Raw genomic sequence first — 8,856 nt, forward strand, 5'->3', positions numbered from 1 at the left:
TTTTTCTTTTGTAATAGTGAGTTTATTCTCTACACTAGTGTAACATTGGGGGAGACAGGGATGGAGTTTAATCCAGATTTCCAGATCTATTCTGGGGGCTCGTCAACTTCAATCGTTCTTTTGTAAGTATAATCAGGGGTGTTTAATTTATCCCTGCATTAATTTCATAAACTATAAATTATAGATTAACATTAAGAAAAAAATTATGCTTTCAAACAGTGGCTTGTGGGTGTTAAGTTAACATGATGTATAGAATAACATTTTTCACTGTAATATTTTGTTTTATGGATCAGTCAGTGGTCACTTAGATTATTACACTATTGTACACCAAATACTTTACAGTGCAATATGATCTGAAGATTTATTTTAATTAACAAGAAATCCTTGTAAGGCTCTTCTTTCTCTTCTCTCTCTCCTCTCTCTCTCCCCTCCCTCTCTCTCTTCCTCTCCTCTCCTCTCCTCTCCTCTCCTCTCCTCTCTCTCTCCTTCTCTCTCCCCCTCTCCTCTTTACCTACTTCCCTCTCCCTCCTCACTTTACTCCTCTCACTTTACTCCCTCCACTTTTACTCGCCTCACCTTTACTCCCTCACTCACATGTTCTTTAATTGGTCAGTTTCAGACCTTAATCAACCAGACTTTAACAAAGCGTGTTAGGGCTACACAATGCAGTTATGGTGCTCCTGGCAGAGGATCCCGTCAGTATTTGATATTTAACTGTCATTTTTAAGTATTACATTTTCGATACACATTTTGGTTTTATCTATAGACAACCATTTTGATTGAATTGTTATTTTTTTTGAAGGTTGATGTCATTTTACTTCAGACTCTTAGTTTAATACTGTTGAATTGTTGACAGACCTCCACGGACCTCCATCAAGAAGAATAGGAAGGATCCCACCGAGGAGGCGGTGCTGCTACCCCCACCCATGGTAGGGTGGAGATGAGGCAGTAAATCCCCTCGTTGGGTTTATGCCTGCCCCCTGAGGGAGCCTGCAACTTTGTAGTGATCTTTGCTGTTGTTTGCTTTGCCACTCACAGGCTTCTGACAAGAAAGTACAGCTTAAGCCCTGTTGCTTGTTTTGCGTGTGGCAGAACTTAGTACAGGGTCGATACATATTGGCATTCCCAGAAGAAAATAATTGCCGAAGCATCCACTGAAATATAGGTCTAAGTTCTCTAGTATTGTGAGTAACAGGAGCAATGTTTTATTGACGTGACACTTGAACAACCATTAACTTGGGCGGGGTGTTTGCTGAGGAACCAGCATAGAATCACCACTCCATGCCAATAAAAACTCGAGAGGATAAGACTTATATTACTTGTCTTGATGTTACATATCATGGTATGCATTTACCTTCTCACCTTCTTTTCATTCTTAGTAAAAAATTTTATTATATAAGTTACACAGAGTATTTAAGTTTATATACTAAGCATAAGATGTATGTTTATATAATTTGGACGAAATCCCCACAGGGATATCATAGGCACACAATACACCTGAAATGTTTTTGCACTTTTGAATGTGGTAGCTGTCATAGAAAGTGGCAATTGTCTAAAGACAGGGGAAGGAGCCGACGATAGCAAATTTTCCACATATTTAAATTTCTGATTGTTTACTTTGATTTTTCACCATAGTATTCTTTGGTGTTTTACATTGCTCTTCAGTTATAGACGAATTCATGATATAGAAAATTCGTATCGGCCTACTTTTTTCTATATTTTTAGAACTGCCGAACTTGAACAGTTTTTCATACATACGGCATCACAAAAAAGCCTTCCCTTTGTCAGGACATCTTGAATAAACATTCTTGATAAAGGATATCATTCCTTTTGAGATATAATTGACATGTGGTGCATGGATATTGCTTCTATGCTTCGATATAATTCTTCTTGGAATACACAACATAAAGGAAACATGGTATCTTACCTTTTTATAATCCAGTGGCAACTAAGAAATGGATTATTGCTACAACTCACAGTACCGAAAGTAAGATTACATTGTATAAGTAAAATTAAAAGGGTTTGTTTTAATCTGTTCACTAATCATGCAGTACAGTGAACATAAACTGGAATTAAAGTGAAATGTCTTACCTGATTTTGATATATAAACAAGAGCATTTATTTCTGTTCAGCAGTACACAGAATAAAAAATTCTCTTCAAACAAAAAAGTTTCATTTTCTATTACATAATTTTCCACATGAGTTTTATTGTTACTTCTTCATTTACGTCTGTTTTTGGGTTAAGTCATTGGTGAAAATGGCAGGGATGTTTAGCTTTTCTTGCCCTTTCATTGCTGCATTATCGCCCAGACTAATAAAAGTGTTGCATTCACTATTTATCAGAAGACAGATAAAAACTGACTGTGGGCTTGTTCTATGCTGGTCCTGGTAGGACAAGTTGCTTCTCAAGGCCCTAGCTCATGCAGGAATGGGAAGACCCTCAATCAAAGAGATCCTTCGGTCAGAGCTGGGAGTTTTGGCCCATGATTGAGAAGAGTCAGTAGATTTGATGGGTTCCACGTATCTGGTGAAAATACAATAACTTTCAGTGATGTTGTAAAGGTTATTGGTATTTTGACCACTTATTCAGACTGAAGAAGTTTGCAAAGAGAATGAAACACGCTACTTGAAATGTTGATACGTTCTGGTGGCTCTCCGCTTGCGTCTTCTTCCGCCTTCACCTACTGCCAGCTTGGAAAGTGCAAATACCTAGGAGTGGTTCTCAACTGGCAAATCCCGCATGCTCCTGCCGGGATAAAGAATTTTTTCACTTTGATTTTATGGGGGGATCTAGTCACATCACTTATGAATATTTATTATACTAAGTATGGAGTGTAAAGAAACTTTCTACATATAAAAGAATGTCCCACTTTGTTCATTTCTATAACCAATATTTTATACACCTTCATAGCACACTATACCACCAATTCTAATCCCACTTCCCTCACTGTAAACACCTGCTGGACACTGTACACTCACCCCAATAGCCAGTGTGCATTGGCAGTGGTGGATTACCATGGCCAACAGAACAGACCTCTAGATAGCTCTTGCTGGCGAGTTCCCAGGCCTTCGAGAATTTTTCAACGCTGCTTTTATTGCAATATCTGACGTCACTGAAATGGCGCTGCTCTGGCGAAGAGGAATATATTTTAGGTTTGGGTAAGTAGGAAAAGGTCATGCATATGTCATCGGTAACTTTGGGCACAAGATATAGTATTTACTTTTAGTCAGATAATTACATTGGAGTATATTGGTGGACACAGATAAGCAGATGAGTATTTAAATGTAAATTGAACCGTTTGGTCACGTTACACACATGCGCGCACACGCACAACGCTCACATACCCAATCACACATACACCCGCCCCCAAGCCACACACGTACCACCATGCACACACACACACGCATGCCAGAACGCACTCACAAGACAATACATGTATAATTGTGTGTGTTTATATACACATACACATCCATGTATATGTGGTGTGGTGTGTGTTATACACATACAACACCACACACACACACACACAACACACACACACACAACATACACATACACATACACATCACATACACATACACATACACTACACCTACACATACACATACACATCACATACCCATACACATACCCACACACCTACACACACCACTACACACACACACATACACACACAACACACACACACACACACACCACACACCACACACACACACACACACACACACATTATAATATAAATATATATTATATATATATATATTTATATATATATATATATAACCATATATATATATATATATATATATATTCTAGAAATATAGTATATATTCTATATACACACAAATATATACACATATTGTGTGTATGTATATATATGGAGATATACATATATATTTGATATATATGTATATTATATACATATTTACTGTATATATGTGTATATATACCTTACTATGTATGTATATGTATACTATATATTATGTGTATATCATATTGTAAGTAATGTGTGTTTGTGCATGTGCGTGGTAGTAATATTTATATTATCTCTATATATATATTTATTTTTTATTAAAATATTATATAGTTATATAATATATATATACTAATATCTATATATATATATATATATAGATAACTTACTTGGTCCCGAAGCGTCTGCTGGCAACGTCCTGCGCACCGTGCCCCCCGACTGTGCCGCTGCGTGGGCGGAGTGCCCACGAGAGGCGGGGGACGGTGCTGACGCCTGTTAGGGTTCCTATGATGCTGAATTCCTGCATTTACACGGTGGCGTTTTTCTGCTGCGTATCTTCCTCCTCCTCCTCCTCTACTTTCCATGCCCTCCTCCGTTCTGGCCCCCCTCCTGCATGGGGGGATATCCTCCAGCATGACCTCCTCTTCCCTCCTCCTCCTCCTCTTATTCCTCCTCCTCCTCCATGCCCCTCTCCTTTCCGCCATAGCCGTAGCTCTCACTCCTTATCCATAGCCCGTATCATCATAGCCGTTGTCATAAAAACCGTATCCATACCTCTCGTCACTATCACAATTAACCGTGGCATCATCACCATAACGTACACATAACTACCCTTCATCATCACCATCACCTGCCCATAAACCCCGCAGCATCGTCACCATACCATTACCTCGCGTCATCAGCCATATCCGTCGTCTCGTCATCACTCTATACCCTTACTACAAAAAAAAAAAAAAAAAAAACGCTGGAACCCTCCTGCCCATACCCGTCGTCCGTGCTCCGTCCGTCGTACCCAGGCGTGCGTAATTAAAGCCGCATCATAACGGTCCTGGGTTTGGTGCCTGCCAGTTCTATTGGTTCTTCGGTCGCGTCCCAGCCTCGCCGGGGGATTCCGCGTCCTTCTGACGTCCGAGGACCTTCGCCTCACTCCCCCTACGCCTGTCTTTGGGCTTCTCGTAGAATTCCCAGAGGTCCTAAAACTGGACCAGGCCTTGGGGAGGTTGGCTCGGTTCGAGGTTTCCTCTGTATGCCTCATAAACCCACCAGTAGAGGGCGGCGGTCCCCGCGTACACCCCTCCCCACTGACCCGCTTCGCCCAACCCACAACAAGGCCCAGGACCGCAAAGAGTCAGGAAGCAGCGTATTCCTCTTTGTCCACCGATGCTGTGGGCGCCATCACGTCTTTTCCTGACTGATGACCGGCCGGTGATTCGTGTAGCGTGTAAAGGGTGTCACGGGGTCATGCAGGTTGGTCAGAGGGTCCCATCGACAGCCATAACCTCAATGGAACAGGAGAAGCTCAGCAAAGCGTGACCTTTTACCGTGCTTTACACATGACCACAAAGCCTCTTGTGCCCCACTCGTCTCTCTATATCTCTGCCTCTCAGACCTTTTCTTTCTTTTCTTTTTCCCCCTTTCTCTCATCCCCCTCTCTATCTATCTATACTATCTTTATATTACATCTCTTTTCTCTCCTCTCCTCTCCTCTTCTCTTCTCTCTACATACATGTTTATACACGACACACACACACACACACCACACACACACACACATATATATACACATAATATTATATATATATATATATATATATTCTATATATTATATATTATAGATATATATATAGATAAATATAGTAATATATATATATAATCTATATATATAATATAGCGATATATTATATATATGTATATATATACATATTATGTATATATATACATACATATATTTGTAATATCTCATACATACATATCAATATGTATATATATACATTATATAAAACAATTATATCTATAATATATATACATATAAATATAGGACTATATATAAATATATAGTATATAATATATATATATATAATATATAATATATCATATATTATATATACATATATAGTCATCATTTAACGGTAGTTCATGTCCTGAGCCGCCGTGTCACAGCATGATACTCAATTGCAGTTTTCACAGTTTGTATGCTCTTGAGTGAGTAGTGGTAGGGTCCCCAGTTCCTTGTCCACGGAGAGTGCCCGGTGTTACCTTTTTAGGTAATCTTCTTTCTTATTTTATCCGGGCTTGGGACCGAGCAGTGACTTGAGCTGGCTTGGCCACCTAACCCATGGCTAGGCATGCAAATCGGGTGAAGTTCCTTTGGCCCTAAGAAAACACGCGGCGGTCGGTGACTCGAACCACGAACTCAAATTGCCGTCGTGACAGTCTTGAGTCCGTCTGCTCTAACCATTCGTATATTATATATGTTTATCTATTAAATACTTAATATATATATATATATAGATATCTATATGTCTGTATATATATATATGTCTATATATATGTATATATATATATGTATATATGTATATAATATGTAGATATTATTTATGATAATATATATATATAATATATATATAGATATATATATTATGTATATATATTATATATATATATAGTATCTATTTCTGTATATATATTATGTAAGTACTATATTATTTATTATATTAATGTAATCTATATTATATATATATATCTATATATATATTATGTAGAATATATATATATAATATATATATATATATATAATACGTATGATATATATGTGTAACATATATATATATATTATATATTTATAATATATTATATATAATATATCTACTTCTCATATATATCATATATATTATATATTATATTTAATATATATATATTATATATATATCATATATATATATATATATAATTGTGTGGGGGGGGGGGGGGGTGTGTATATATATAGTATATATAATATATATAATATATAGATATATAATGTATATTATATTGTGTGTGTGTGTGTATATAATATATATAATATTATATCATATATATATATATATATAATATATATATATATATATATATTATGTATAATATATATATATATATATATATATATTATTTGTATATATATATCTATATACATATATATATATATATATATATCCTATATACATATATATGTGTGTGTGTATATATTTACTCTATATCTTAGTTATATTATATATAAATGGTATATATATGATATATATATAGTATATATTGTATATAGTATGTATAAAATATTATATGTAGGCGGCCGCGGTGGCCGAATGGTTAGAGCGTCGGACTCTAAGGACTGTGTGACGAACGCAATCCTGACAGTTCGATGTTCGAGTCCCCGGCCGTCGCGTTGTTTCCTTGGGCAAGGAACTTCACCTGATGCCTGCCTAGCCACTGGGTGGCCAGCCAGCTCAAGTCAGTGCCGGGTAAGTAAGATGGTGACTCCGATAAAAACACCGGGCGGAAGGCATGGCAAACCACCGCTCTAAATTGCTAAGAAAAATCATGAAGCCCATGATTCGTCAGACGCGCAGTGGCCGACTGTTTAGAGCGTCGACTCAACACTGTCACGACAGCAATCTGATTCGAGGTTTCGGTCCACCGACCGACGCGTTGTTCCCTTGGGCAAGGAACTTCACCTTGATTGCCTACTAGCCACTGGGTGGCCAAAGCCAGCCCAAGTCTAAGTGCTGGGTCCCTAAGCAAGCCGGTGATAAATAGCGAGAATGAGTACCTAAAAAGGTACCCCGGCACTCTCCGTGGAAAGGAACTGGGACCCTACCACGACTCACTCCAAGAGCATCACACATAAATCTACATTAAGTATCATGCTGTGACCACGGCTCCTCAGACATGAACCTACCTTTAAAAGAAGAAGAATATATGCTATGTATATATATATATATTAGATATATATATATATATATATAATATATATATATATATGTATAGTTATTATGTATATATATATTATGTATATATATATATTATGTTTATCTATATATGTATATATATAATGTATGTATATATGTATATATAATGTATATTATATATGTTATATTATATATATGTATATATATTATATATATATCTAATATATATCTATATATATATATTATATATGTAATATATATATATGTATATATCTATGTTATATATATATATATATATACATGTATATCTATATATGTATATATTATATGTATTATTATATGTGATATATTATATGTATAGTATAATGTATATTATTGTTATATATATATTATATGTATATAATATATATATATATATAGATGTTATCTATATATTTATCATTATATGTATATGGTATATAGATGTAATCTATAATATGTATATATAATATGTAATATATAGTATGTTTTATATATGTATATATCTATGTTTATATATATATGTATATATATAGTATAATATATATGTTATTATATATGTATAATATTATGTATATGCATATTATATTATATATGATATAAAATATATATATAGTGTGATAATAATATATATATATGTATTATAAATATTTTTTTTTTTTCAATATTCATTATTCATACACACATCTACATTGGCATAATACACATTTATGATACTTAATATGCAATATATACATACATACCACACACACACACACACATATATAGTATATATTATATAGATTAGTGGATATAATAGATAATATAATATAGTGTAGTATGGTTTTTTTTTTCTTCTTCTTCTTCTTTTTTTCTTTTTTTCTTTTTTTTTCATTGGTAAGGATTCAATGTGGTTTGAGCCGCCGTGGTCACAGCAATTATACTTAATTGTCGTTTTCATGTTGTGATGCCTCTTAGAGTGAGTACGTGGTAGGAGTCCCAGTTCCTTTCCAGTGGAGAATGTTTCCTTGCCCAGTCCCGATTGCTCTAGACCACATGAAGGTGCTGCCAGGAGTCTCGTGCTATCTCCAGGTAGCTAGCTGGACCAGTTTGGATCGCCGGCCATTCCTGCAGACTCATGGACCTATGCAACCTTCATCGTA

This window comes from Penaeus monodon, chromosome 7 (assembly GCF_015228065.2).
Source record: "Penaeus monodon isolate SGIC_2016 chromosome 7, NSTDA_Pmon_1, whole genome shotgun sequence".
Taxonomy (NCBI): domain Eukaryota; kingdom Metazoa; phylum Arthropoda; class Malacostraca; order Decapoda; family Penaeidae; genus Penaeus; species Penaeus monodon.